The sequence below is a fragment of the Pteronotus mesoamericanus genome, unplaced genomic scaffold (genome assembly GCF_021234165.1).
Source record: "Pteronotus mesoamericanus isolate MK-2021 breed Mesoamerican mustached bat unplaced genomic scaffold, CSHL_Meso_final scaffold_165, whole genome shotgun sequence".
Taxonomy (NCBI): Eukaryota; Metazoa; Chordata; class Mammalia; order Chiroptera; family Mormoopidae; genus Pteronotus; species Pteronotus mesoamericanus.
This window is the reverse complement of record NW_026555307.1, coordinates 2,554,939-2,568,981: the sequence shown is the minus strand read 5'-3', so window position 1 is coordinate 2,568,981 and position 14,043 is coordinate 2,554,939.

The following is a 14,043-nucleotide window of genomic DNA, read 5'->3' as shown; positions in this document are numbered from 1 at the left end:
ACTTCAAAGATAACAGAGCTTGTTTCTGCCAGTGTCCTGAAGGCCTGCAAGCCAGGGTGTGGCGAGCAGTCATTCATTCTTCTAGGAAGAGCTAAACTCTTTCATCCCAGCAACCTGGTTCAGTTTCCTCCAGCTCTGTACATATTTTTCAGAACCCTGCAGGCAGCAAAAATTCCATTCAGTTTCATCTCCCCTGGATCGCTCATGTTTCTCAATCCCCTGCCCTCTCTCATACCATTCTCTCTGTTTATGCTCAGTTTTTGGCTAAGGGAACACAAGGTGTCCAGTAACAACAGAGTCCTGAATTTTCAGACTGCTTCAGAGGAGCTGTAACTGAGTTCAGCCCCTTTGGAAAAGGCTAGGTAGCATTGACTAAATCGAGTAAATGACTCAGCAATTCCACTTCTGGGGTTGGATCCAGCTGAAAGGTATGCGCACGCACGCCCTGGGCACACGTGAGAATACTGTTCTGGTCACAACAGCCCACACGAGGAAGCACCCAGACGTTCATAAATGGTAGAAAGGAGAAACGGTGCTGTGCTCACGGGCTGGGACAATGACCAGTGAAGGGAACGGCGACCTAGCCGCTGTGGCCCCGTGGAGCAGCGCCACAAACCTGGTGTCGGGGGAGAGAAGCCTGTGCCTAGGGCTACCTGCTGTGCGACCTTGCTTCCTGAAAGCTAGGACCCTGGGGACATCAGTGGAATGACACAGCGGGTGGTAGTGGCTCTGGGGCTGCTGGAACAACTCAGCACACACTGGGATTTAAACAGCAGAGATATATCCCCTCACAGTTTGTAGGCCAACAATTTGAGATCAAGGCGTGGGCAGGCCTGGATCCCTCCCAAGGCTCTAGGGGAGGATCATTCCTGCCTCTTGCAGCTTCTGTGGCCCCAAGCAAACCTTCTTAGCTTGTGGTCACTTCACTCCAGTCTCTGCCTCTGTCCTCCATGGCCTCTCTCTGTGTCTGTGCCCAAATCTCCCTATCCCTGTCACTGGATTTAGGGCCCCACTCCACAACCTCATCTTTTCTTGGTTACCTCTGCAAAGACCCAATTTCCAAATAAGGTCACATTTTGAGGTTTCTGGGACATGTGAATGTGGGGGGTTTGCCATTCAACCCAACGTGTGCTTGAAGAGGAGTTATGACTGGGGTGAGCTCCAGGGGTCCTCCTGCGCCGTGCTGGTCACGTTGGCCATGTTCTTGTTCTGGTTTCATGGCAGTGGCCCTTAGGAAAACCCATCAAGCTGTGGACCCTCAGGACACGAACACTTTATCTGTATGTTACATTTCAATGAAAAGTTTCCAGTAAAGAAGGAGGTCACAGAATACCGAACTCAAAGAAAACATAGATCTGCTCATTCTGAGGCAGGGGACAGCAGAGGGGGAGCTCTGAGACTGGGCTGCTGTTACTGGCCAGCGTCTAGCCTCCTGGGTGCCAGGAAACACCTTTTAGCACTTAGGTAGAATGAATAGTAAACCGAGGCAGGGAGGAGGAGGAAGACACGCCTTACCCGCTAACTCAACCATCCTGAGCCTGGCCCGATAATACTGCCAGGTGTTCCAACATCACAGGAAACACTCCGTGAGCACGGAAGGAGGGCAGCTCTTGAAATTCTATGTAGTGTTTCCTCTCACTGGGAAGGAAAGCCTTGAAACTGTGCTTTCATCCTGAGGCCTGAAATTCGGGAGAGGGTCCACAGTGCCCTAAGAAGCAGCCCATCAATAACTTTGGGTAACTGCCCCAACTTTAATTGACAGCCTCCTGTCACGTTTCTGTTTTACAGCCAGATGAGCAATTGGGGTCTGGAGCAAGATAAGGAATCGAGCTGACAGACCCCCACACATACCTCTGTTTGGGCAGTCACATCCCCCCAGGAAAGCTGGCCCCACACTTACAGTAATCAATATGTAACATTTTTACTCCCCTCCTGCCAACTATATACGTCCTCAGGACAAAGGACTTGTCTCGGTGTGCTGGGCTCTCTTGGAGCTCTGGCTGCCCGGCCTTGGGCCTCCCAGGCACTCGCCACCCTGGCCTTCCGCTGTTCTTACTTTTGCCGCCCTGCTTTGCCCTGAACCTCTGCCTTTCACCGTCCCCCCGCCTCCCATCTCAGCTGGACCCATTCTCTTCAATGGGAACAGATCACTAATAAACTCTGCACGCTAATAGATTTGGGGATACGTTAATTCTTTACATGCATCAGCAGGAAGAACCAGGTCTCTCCAGTCAACAATTCCACAAATATTTATTAACATTATTAGTTTCCTGGGGTGTCTGTGACAAAATACCACAAACTTGGGGGCTGAAACACACATGTATTATCTCCCAGTTCCGGAGAACACAGTCTCACTGGACTGCAATCCAGATAGGACCCATTTCTTTGCTTGTGGCCCCTCTCCAACTTCAAAGCCAGCAGCATGGCATCTTCTCTCCTCACTGACCTCCTGCCTCCCTCTAATAAGGAACCTGTGATGATATTGGACCCTCCTGGGGACTCCAGGATCATCCTCCCACCTCAGGATCCTGAACTTAATCACATCTGAACAGTCCCTTTTGCCCTGTAACCTAACATGTTCACAGGGTCTGCGATCAGAAGGATTCGGCGTGGGCATCTTGGGGCTGTTTACTCGGCTGAAAAGGGGAGTCTGGGCAGGTGAGCTGCACCTGAGCCGAACCCACCCTCCCACTTTGCCCTCAACCCTTGGGTGGGCCTTGGGCTGGGTTGAATGGAAAGGGTGGTGACTCAGGGGCTTTGAGAGCTGGGTTGCGGTGTGGAGTCTGGTGCCATGAGTCAGACCAGATTCCAACGCCCCCACAGCCACAGCTGTTGGTTAGGGAGCTGCAGGACTCCCAGCGTGGGGGCAAAAAAGGAAAGAGGGCCGCGTGCTACTCAAGGTCTCAAATTCTAGGAAGCCCTCTCGCCCCCTAACTTTCATGCCAAGATGCTCAAGTCCGAGATGTCATCAGGGACTCAATATTTCTTCCCTGGCAGAAATGTGGCAGCCACCCTCAGAGACCGACGGAGGTGCCTGAAGGGAAGGATTCCTGGCAAAGGGACGCTCATTCAAGCACCAGAGGCCCCACAGGTTGAGCTGCTTGTGGGAAACAATATTCTCCTGGATTCACCAGACCTTTTTCCCCAGGTTTCCCCAATTCCTTCATCACCTCTTGCCCTAAGCCTCCAGGGAATTGTCAGAGGCTAATCCACCAGTTTCTCATCCCCCAACGCCTTCCTCCGCACGGGAGGATTAGTCAGCACTCAGCCTTGCTGCCCAGCGGGCCTGTGTGCGGGGCTCGGAGAGCAGCCTCCCACAGGGACTTGCTGGGCATTTCTTTTATCCTCGGGTGAGGCTTATCCTCGGGTGAGGCTTATCCTCGGGTGAGGCTTGGGGGTACTCGGGCGGCCGATGTTAGTGCACCGACACTGGGGCTGATGAAAGCTGTTAAATTTTGATTCAAGCTACTGCAAAACGTTTAAGTATTTCTTCTGAGAAGATGTAAAGATAATCTAATGTTTTATGTGACAGCAAGAACATTCAGTATTACCTTGCTTATAAATAACCTCTTTATTGCAATGGGGCCTTGGACAGATCCTGACCAGGCATGTCCAGGGCCTCCGTCTCACATGGCTGTGGGTGGAGCTGGCCTAGTGGAAATGCCAGAGAATGAATCCATCATTCGCAGGCCCTTTGCTTGAAAGGGGAGCCTGAGGAGAGGTGGCATTTTTTTCCCTATGTGATGGGCCCTCCAGGGAGAAGCTCCAGCAGACAAACCCTGTCCACAAGTTTGCTTCTCTCAGGAGATGCAGTCAGGGTTTTCTTAAGTGATCAGCCCATCACTCTGACCATCTTAAGATGTTTTTTTTTTTTCCTCTGTAAAAGCAGCCTATAGGTTTTAAAGGTCTCTGTACCAGTGTCCTGTGCTGCTATAACAAAGAACCACAAACAGTCAGGGGAGAGGGTTAAACAACAGATGTTCATCCTCTCACAGTTCTGGCGAGTCTGAACTCCAGGTGTGGGCAGGCTGTGCTCCTTCTGGAGGCTCCAGAGGAGGGTCCTTCCTGCCTCTGCCGGCTTCCGGGGTCTCCAGGGTCCCTTGGCTCGTGGCCGCACCACTCAGGCCCTGTCTGTCCTCACATGGCCTCACCCCTTGTCTGTGTGTGTCTGTGTGTTTCCCCTTCTCATTGGATTTAGGCTCCACCCTAATCCAGGAGGACCTCCTTTTGATCCTCGTCTTAATTACACCTGCGATGTCCCTATTTCTGAAAAAAGTCACATTCTGAGGCTACGGGTAGACGTGAACTATTTTTTGGTAGGGAGGGCCCCATTAAAACCCCCAGAGACTCCACAGCACTCCTAGCCAGCACTGACCTCTCCCCTCTCCTGATGTGAACATGGCCAATCTTGGTCCATGCAGAAACCCCTGGCATTTTGTAAAATGTCCACCCACAAGAGAGTTCCACCCAGAAACTGGAACCAGGCGATGTGCTTGTGCGTTGGAGGTAGTGGGGGAAGCTGGGACCTGAGGAAACCTGACAACGACCTCCATCTAAACCAGAACCTTTAAACTTTGGAGCCAAAGGACTCTCTCTGGAAACAGCAGCCAATGGGAAGTTGTGAATAAAGCAAACAGATCCAGTGGGGCCTCGGGGTTCCTGATATTAGAGGCCTCCCTTCTCTGTTCCCTACCCCCACCTACAGAGCACCATCCCAGACAGTGGCGGGGGGTGGGGGGGGCGCTGAGGAAGGGACACTGAACTGGGCCAACTGTGGGCTCTCAGGCCCAATGTCGAGGCTCTGAGCCTTGTGTCCTCCCAACATGAAGGTGACCTCATGGGCCCACCTTGAGGATGAAGAGCTAACAGAAGCTTTGAGGTACCCTTCTTACCTTGCATCCAACTGATATTCCCGCAGCTTCCATTTCTGAGTTGGCATCAGTTAGGTGATTTAATTACAGAACCAAACACCCAGACAGAAACCATGGTCCAAGCTACCCCAGGTGGGACTCAGCCATCCTGAACCATCTCAAATGTCAGTGGGTATCGGACCCCACAGCTGGGAACATGGTACCACACTCTGCTCTACGACCAAGTGCCTCCAATCACATTGTGCTGCTTTCTGTCCTACTTAGAATAAACCCTAAATAAATAGGGCCCTGTGCATCCGCCCCTCTCACTCCCCTCAGCCTCCAGGTCATGCTTCCTGTCATGTGAGCTCCCAGCAGTCTTCGCAGAGAAGGCTCAGGTTGGGGTTTGCTCTACCCCAAGTCTCCCTTCACCTGCCACCTCTCAGCTACTTGGAGCTGGCCGCATGCCACATGCTCACTGAGGCCTTTACAGACTTCTCTGATCCCACTGAAGCATCCTCACATCTTTTATCCCAGAGAAAACTCACCTAGTCCAGGCATTTTCCTTGTTTCTCTAGAATAAACACTAGGATGGCCTGGGTATTGGAGGAGGGAGTTGGCTCGTTCTGGCCCCAGAGTGAGGTTCGCATGAGAGTTGCCCCTTCCCTGCATGGCCCTCTCTCAATCCTGTGGCTTCCAGGTGGGGCTATGGATGAGAGGCTCCAAAGGAGGAAGAGAAAGAGATGCAGTCCATACCCCACTTCCCTGCCCATGCTTTGGGGGTGGTCATGCTCCTCCACTGTTTTCATAGGCTGAATCGTGTCCTCAAAGAAGTACGGCCACGTCCCGACCCCTACTACCTATGGATGTGACCTTATCTGATATCATCAAGTTAAGATGAGGTCATATTCGAGTAAGTGGACTCTAAACTCAATGTCAAATGTCCTTATAAGAAAAGGGAGATTTGAGACACAGACAGAGGGAGGCTATGTGATGACAGAGGCAGAGATTGGAGTGATACGGCCACAAGCTAAGGAAAGCCTGAAGCCCCTGGGAGATGGAGGAGGCAGGAAGAATCCTTCCCTAGAGCCTCGGGAAGCAGCACAGCCCTGCTGACACCTTGATCTTGGACTTCTGGCCTCCAGAACTGGGAGAGAGAAAATGTCTGTTGTTTGAAGCCACCGGTGTGTGGCGTTTCTCTAGGGCAGCCTGGGACACTCCCACAGCAGTCCTCATTAGGTTTTGGAAAACTCAGTCTCCCCTTGTCCTGTATCCCTGTGTGTTGGAGGGCGCCTCCCCGCACCGTCCCGGTCCTCCCAATCCCGTCCACGTTCTCACTGCTCAGTGCAGGGACACGTGCCCTGCATTTCCTGAGAGGGGCTGTGCTCAGAACGGGCCTGCCGTCAGCTACTCCTGGGTGCTGAGAATCCCTGTCATAGCAGTGTGATCTCGGGCAAGCTTGGGTGCCAGGCTGGGGCCACCATGGGGTGGAGGAAGCACCTGCTGTTTTCATGGGGATGTGAGAGATGGGCTGGAGGAAGTTGTGGGTGAGCCTGGGGCAGGCCTTGGCATTGGCCAAAGGGCCTATGAACGACACCATGCCTTGAGGGCGCCACGTAGCCACAAGGCAGGCGGGCGTGGAGGGTGCATTAGTGTCCTAGGGCTGACACAACAGATGACCACAATGTGGGGGCTTACAAAAACAGAAATGTTGTCTCTCCCAGTTCTGGAGGCCAAGAGCCTGAAATCGAGGTGTCACAGGACCATGTTCCCTCTTAGGTTCTTGGGGAAAGTCCTTTCCTCTTGTGGCCTCTGGGTGCTCCAGGTGTTCCTTGGCTTGTGGCTGCATCACTCCAGTGTCTGCCTTTGACCTCACACGGCCTTCTCCCTGTGTCTGTGCTTCAAATATAAAGACACTAGTCGTTGAATTTAGGGGCAGCCTAATCCAGAATGACCCCATTTAAACTTAACTAATTACATTTGCAAAGATCCTACATCCAATTTAGGTCATATCTGAGTTTTTGGGTGGAGGTGAAATTTTCAGGGACACACGTCTTCCCACAGGAGAGGACTGGTAACTCACATTTGTAACCAGCTCCCAGAGTGTCTGGTACAAGTTGTCTCGCCCACTCACTGCAGAGTCCTAGGTCAGTCTTGAGCCCCGAAAAGCCCTGCTGGATCCAGGGCAGCCCCTGATTCCACAGGGCCTGGGCTTTCTCCTCGTTCCTTGCGTTCCATGCGGGTGACTTTTTCCAACTTAATCCTGCCCGGCAAGAGGATTAAGTGAGCTCTGACATTCGGATGAGACAGCAGATGGCTGTCACTTCACTGCTATCAGGCGTGCTTTGCAGGCGTCTGTGAGTCTTCTAGAGTGGATGATTTCAGATACACCATTGTCATGGCTGGAGACTTGCTGACCTCTGCCCATTGTTCCCTCACTATGTGGCCACAGAGCCCGAGTAATAAGCGTCTGGTCAGAAAAGGAAAGAGTAGGAAGCAGCAAAGATTTCCTGGTTCCAGGGCTCTCATCCATGTTCTCGGGGGTCAGGGGTACAGGGCCAGATCAAGCTGGAGTACAGGAAGGCTTTCTCCACCAAATGCAGCACCCTGTGCCTCAGGCCCCCTCCTTCCTGCTTGTGTCCACGCCCTGTGTCCTCTCGGGCCAACACACTTCGCCAGGCACAGGGAATTCTCATCCTAAAAAGGAATTTGAGTGCCTGTTGCTCAGAGTTCCAGCTTCTCAGAGCTCAGTTTTCTTTTTTCTTTTTTATGGTTTAATCTTCATCCAAGGGCATGCTTAAAGGGGAAGGGAGGGAGAGAGAGAGAGGAAGAGAAACAACAATGTGAGAGAGAAACATTGACAGGTTGCCTCTCATTCGCGCCCTGACCAGGGACCCATCCTGCAACCGAGGCAGGTACCCCAAAGGGAAATCCAACCCGCGAACTTTCAGTTTACAGGTCGATGCTCCAACCAACTGAGCCACGCTGGCCAGGGCTCATCGCTCAGTTTTCTGAGCTCAGTGTCAGGAATTAAACTATCTTGGTTCCTTCTCTCCAGGTGTTCCTTTAAAAAAAAAAAAATTATATACAGCAAAGGAAATTGTCAACAAAATAAAAAGAGAACCCATAGAACAGGGGAACATGTTCACCAATACATCTGATAAGGGGCTAATATCCAAAATTTAAAGGTGCTTACAGAACTCAATGTCAAAAAAAAAACCCCCAAAACAAAAAACAATCCAATTAAAAAATGGGCAAAGCACCTGAATAGATACTTCTACAAAGAGGACATACAGATGGCCAATAGACATATGAAAAGAAGCTCAATGTCACCAATCATCAGAGAAATGCAAATTAAAACCACAATGAGATATCATTTCACCTTTGTCAAAATGGCTGTCATCAATAAATCAACAAACAAGTGCTGGTGAGAAAGTGGAGAAAAGATAACCCTTTTGTGCTGTTGGTGGGAATGCAGACTGGAACACCCACTGTACAAAGCAGTATAGGGACACCTCAAAAAATTAAAAACGGGTCTGCCTTTTGACCCACTGATCCCACTTTTGGGAATGTATCCCAACAAACCCAAAACACTAATTCGAAAGAACATAAGCACCCCTATGTTCATTGCAGCGTTATTTACAATAGCCAAGATATGGAAGCAGCTCAAGTGTCTGGCAGTAGATGAGTGGGTAAAACAACTATGAGACATTCACATAATGGAATACTACTCGGCTGTAAAAAGGAAGAAAATGTTACCCTTTGCGACAGTATGGATGGACCTAAAGAATGTTATGCTAAGTGAAATAAGCCCGTCAGAGAAATACAAATACCATTATGATTTCACTCATAGGTGGAATCTAATGAATAAACTCAACTTATAAGGAACATGGAGACAGACTCAAAGACGGAGAGCAGGATGGCAGCTAGTGGGGGCGGGGAGGTCCGGGGTGGGGGAATTGCGCAAAAAGGGAAAAGGACTCAGGGACACGGACAGCAGTGTGGTGACTGCTGGGGGCGGGGGGTATAAGGGGACTACAAGGTAATGTAAAAAAATACAATAAAGATTAAATAAAAAATTATTTTAAAAATTATTTTAAAGGATTTTTAATTGAAGTATAATTGTAATTCACATAAGACAATGTCAACCACTCTAAAGTGTGCAATTTAGTGGCACTGAGCACATTTACGATGTTGCACAACCACCACGTCCCAGGACGCTTTCCTCACCCAGAAAGGAAACCTCATGCCCGTTAGCAGTCACTCCCCAGCCCTCTCTCCTTCTGGCTCTTGGCAGAGACTAACCTCCTTGCTGTCTCTACGAATTTGCCTCTTCTGGACATTTTGTAGAGGTGAAACCATACACTTACGTGGTTCTGTGCATCTGGCGCCTGGCTTCTTTCACTCAGCATGATGTTTGCAAGTTCATCTATATATGAGTCAGTGCTTCATTCCTTTTTATGGCTGAGCACTATCTCACTGTATGGATATGCCAGATTTTGTTTATCACCAGTAAACTAACATTTGAGGTGCTTCACCTTTGGTCATTACAAATAGTGTTGATTTGAACACCCGTTTTTCTTTCTCTGGGGCACATACCTAGGAGTGTGATCGCGGAGCCTCCTGACTTTCCTTTGATCTGACCAGAGGTTCTAGCCAGACTTTCACTGATGCTTTCCTTACCCAGCTGCCTCCTCCAGACTCCTGGCCACCTCGCTCGGCGAGAACAGGAGCCTCATTCACAGCCTTCACCAGCCAGGCGAGCCATGTCCTGGGGTGCAGGGCATCCTTCCCAAAGCATGGGTCGGTGCCTCAGAGGAGAGTCCCTGGGGTGACTCGGGCCTGGGGACCCTGCGTGTAAAAACACTGAATCATGTAGTGAGAGCTTCTGTCCTAGCAGCCCCCTCTCAGCCCTTTGGAGCATTCTGAGCAAGTCCTGCTGGTGGGCCCTGAATGCCTCTCAACACTTGTGGTTTTTCTTATAAGCTGACTTGAAGACCCCTAGCTTTTGGTAAACAGCCAAAACCTGCTAGACTCTAATGTGCATTTATGTTGTATTTACTTTTACACTTACTTTCTATTTATGGCTGATATTCTCTGAGTAAGTACACTGAGTCATTTAACGAGAAATAGTAAGTAAGAGTGCAAGGGTAGGGAGAGGTGAAATGGTCAATTGCATCATGGATTGGCCAGAGTTTGGGAAATTGCCAGGAAATCAGGCATAATGGACCAGGAAGCAGGAGACTTGGGTCCTCCCCCAAGGACCCAAGTTTTAAGATTGTATTGGGGGTCTCTCTCTCCCCTCCCTCCTCTTCCTTTCTCTCTCTCTTGCTGTCTTCCTTCCTTTCCTTTTTCCCTTTTTTTGTAAAATTGCGCACAACAAAGTCCTCCATCTACAGAGCATCACTCCATGAGTGTGGACATATACGTATATTTAGTAAACCAACCCTCATCAAGATATAGAACATTATTAAAAAGCTTTTTGAAAAATAGATTCCTGGTGAAACCTGCATGATCCTGATTTGGCAGATATTGGGTGAAACCTGAGGTCCACAGTTTAAGGAGTTCCCAGAAGGGTGTGGTGGAGAAGCCAGTTACGAGGTGCCTGTCTGGGTCAGGATCTGCAAGTCCCGGCCACAGACTCCTTCCAGGATCTTGTCCCTCCCTCCCTGCACCCCATATTCTCTCCTGCCCCAAGCCCCTCAATTGTTCTCTGATAGGCAGGTGTATAATCCATCATGGTCTATTGGACTGGAGCACGTGAGGGTCGCTATCATTCGAGCAGGGGCACAGTCACAGTCACTTATGGAGCTGAGACCTGTCTGACAAGCAGCAGAGGCTGCACAAGGGACAGCTGGGGCCGATGTGGACCCAGAGATTACCCCCAAGCCCCCCCTTACACAATATTTTGAAACAATTTGCATTAACATTTAAAAATTAGAAATACATTTAAAAATAAACACATTTCTGAATTTATCTTAAAAAAAAAAAATCCAGCCCTGGCTGGTATGGCTCAGTGGATTGAATGATGTCCTGTGAACTGAAAGGTTGCCGGTTCAATTCCCAGCCAGGGCCCACGCCTGGGTTGCAGCCCAGACCCCTGGTTGGGGGTGTGCAAGAGGCAACTGATCTCCCTCACACATTGATGTTTCTCTCTCTCTTTCTCCCTACCTTCCCCTCGCTCTAAAAATAAATTAATAAAGCCTTTAAAAAAATAAAAATTTAAAAAATCCACAATCTGGCAATTTAAGGCTCTCATTACCTCCACCTGCCCACCCAACTTATTTCTCTTCCAGGTCTGGCCCATGGAGGCATCTGCGATTTCAACTCCTGATCCACATGAAAACCATGCCCAAGAAAACATCAATCCAAATAAGGCCACCACGTTGCAGATGCCCGGTAGCTGTACCATGTATGGCTCAGGTATGAACACCTTCTCCTTAACCTGGGGCCCTCCTGGAGCTAGCAGGGCAAACAAAATCCAGGTTCAAAGTTCCTACAGCTAGTCAAAGGTTGACTCCAGGGGAGGTAAATGAATTAATTGCTTTTATATGGGACAGTTGAAGGTGGGACTAGGATCATAACTAAACCTCATGGGCACTGCCGCTCCCCACCTCCGTGCACGTGGCAGGCATGAGCCGTGGAGTATAGCACTCTTTCTCTCAACCAGGGCTCTCTGGCTTGGCTTTGGACACTGGGGGCTAGAAAATTCTTTGTGTGGGGGTGGGATGGGGGCTGGGGAGGTCTGTCCTGTGCACTGCAGGATGTCGGGCAGCGTCCCTGACCCGGACGCACTACCTGTCAGTAGCAACCCCTTCCCAAGCTGTGATAACAAAAAAGGTCTTAAGACCCTGTGCAGTGTCCCACCTGCTAGGAAACTAAGCCCAGATGCCACTCCGGGGCCTAGATAGTCAACACAGTTGATTAGAGCTGGCCCGGTGAAGCCCCTCTGTCCTTCCTCAGGGCACAGAGTGTCCTGGTTTGTATATCCTTGCTCTAGCACCGTGACCACTTCCAGAACCTCTGTTGCATCATATAGACAGGCAGAGAGCCACACTTGGCTCCCAGTGCCCCTGCTCACTGTCCTCCTCTGCCCTTTCTTCAGGTGAGGGAGTGGGTATCAGAGCAGCTCCACGGTGCACTTTGTCCCACTACAAACCTCATCTCCAGTTGCACAAGTGACAGCCTGTGCATAAAAGCTGAGGCACATTCTGTTGAGAAAGAAACCCCTGGGGACATGTTCCTTTCTATGAGTCAATAGATTTAGAAGCCAGGTAGCGCCTCTAACTGCCTTCTTGTCTCCACCCCACCCAGCTCCTACCACACAGAGGCTGGCAGCTGATGCAAGAGGCTCCAGGATTGCTTCCTTCCCAGAGACTGCATGTAATTTAAGGACGAAGTACAAGCACAAACTGCCACTGCAGACCACCAGCATTCTGGTAGGGGAAGGCGATGTGTCTGCACCAGCTGCCAGCATTTGCTCAACAGTCAGAATTGGAGGGGCCGGGCTGGAGCTCTACAGAAGGGGAACTTGGTAGGGATCCCCAGAAATGGGGCCCTCCCTCCTCCTGGAGCCCTTACAATTGTCGTGGGCATAGGAGGGAGAAAGGAAGAGTGACCATGGGTTCATCTCCCCAATAGACCTAGTCAGAGGTAGGGGGGATGGCCCAGGAGGGCTAGAGCGGTGAGTCTCCCGTCTTCAGTAGGACTGAGCAGTAAGGATCCGGCCCAGGGACTCTGGGCAAGGCTCTGGGGCCTGGGAATGCAGTGGGGGCTTTCTAGAGGAGAGCTATGGGTAGGATTGGAGAGAGAGGGGCCTGCGTGGCTAGGCAATGGCCTTGCAGCTGCATTCACGTGGCAAGCACGTGTGTTCACTTAGCTCTACATTCAGTGCGGGGCTGTGGGGGCCTGGTGCCTGTAAGCTATCCTTGGTGTTACCATTGCTTGAGTGAAAAGGAAAAGCGGTGGGCAGGAGTCAGGAAGCTGTGTCCCTCTGTTCCAGGATTTCACACTCACCACACAAATGGCATTTAGGGCTGGGTAACTCTCTGTATTGGGGTCTGTCCTGTGTGTTGTAGGAAGTTGAGCAGCATCCCTGGGCTCCACCAACTAAATGCCATGGTACCATCCTCCCACCCCAGTATTGACAATTAAAAATGTCACCAAATGTCTCCAAGTGTCCCCCAGTCAAACCCAAAGGGAAGCTGAACGTGAGGAGCCGGGGAAGCATGCAGCGGAGGGCAGCCCCCAGGGCCCGAGCAGGCGTGGGCAGCAGAAGCAGGGTCTGTAGGCAGCGCACTGGTCCCTTCAGGTCTGGGCAGAGCAGGCTCGATTGTAATGCCAGGTGGCTCCAGGTAGGCTGGAGTCACAAGGGAGGGTGGAGAGGGCACGCTGGATCTGCTTCCAGCACAGGCAGCCAAGGATTAGAGAGTTGGGGTGAGGGCCTGGTTCTGGATCAGTGCGCCTATTAATCATTCTCAGCAATTCAATTCAAAAGAGCTCATGTTAGGCTGAACAAGGCTGGACAAGCTATGACTACAAACCTGTGCCCTGAAGGTGAGGTCAAGTCCTGATCCGTGAGCCAAAGAGCCTTGTTGGCGCCCTCTCTGTTTCCCCCTCCCACGTTCTCCTGGCACCCAGAGCTACCTCCGTCAGTGTCTTCCCCCAGCTCCCTGCTTGGCTGAACTGCCCAGCAGCCAGAACAGGCTGGCACAAGGAAGGGGCCCCTGAGACCGACCGAGTGCTGGAGGGCAGAAGGAATGTGGCGAGGGGCAGTGATGGAGCACCCACCCAGCGCAGACCCTGCCTGCCTCCTCCTGTCAGTAGTGAGGCCTCGACTCGGGGCTGCCGCAGACCACCGCCCAGCCCGCGCGCTGCCCAAAGGTGCCTGGCCCTGGCCCGTGCTCCACAGGCACCCTGTGCGTCCTGGCCTGTGCCTCCTCCAGCTTGAATACGGGGCGTCTGCTTCCCTGCACTCAGATGCCACCTGCGCCCCAGCCAAGCGTCCTGTGGGACTGTGCCCACCGAAAGGGAGTGCTTTTTCACAATATCTCCCCCCAGAAGGAAAGGTTTTTTCAGTCCTCACCAAACAACCTGATCCAGCTGTCACGGTGTACCAGATCAGCCCACAAGTTAATGGTATAAGACGATGTATTTGGAAGGCCCATTGCTCTGGGCAGTTGGGCTCCGCTGG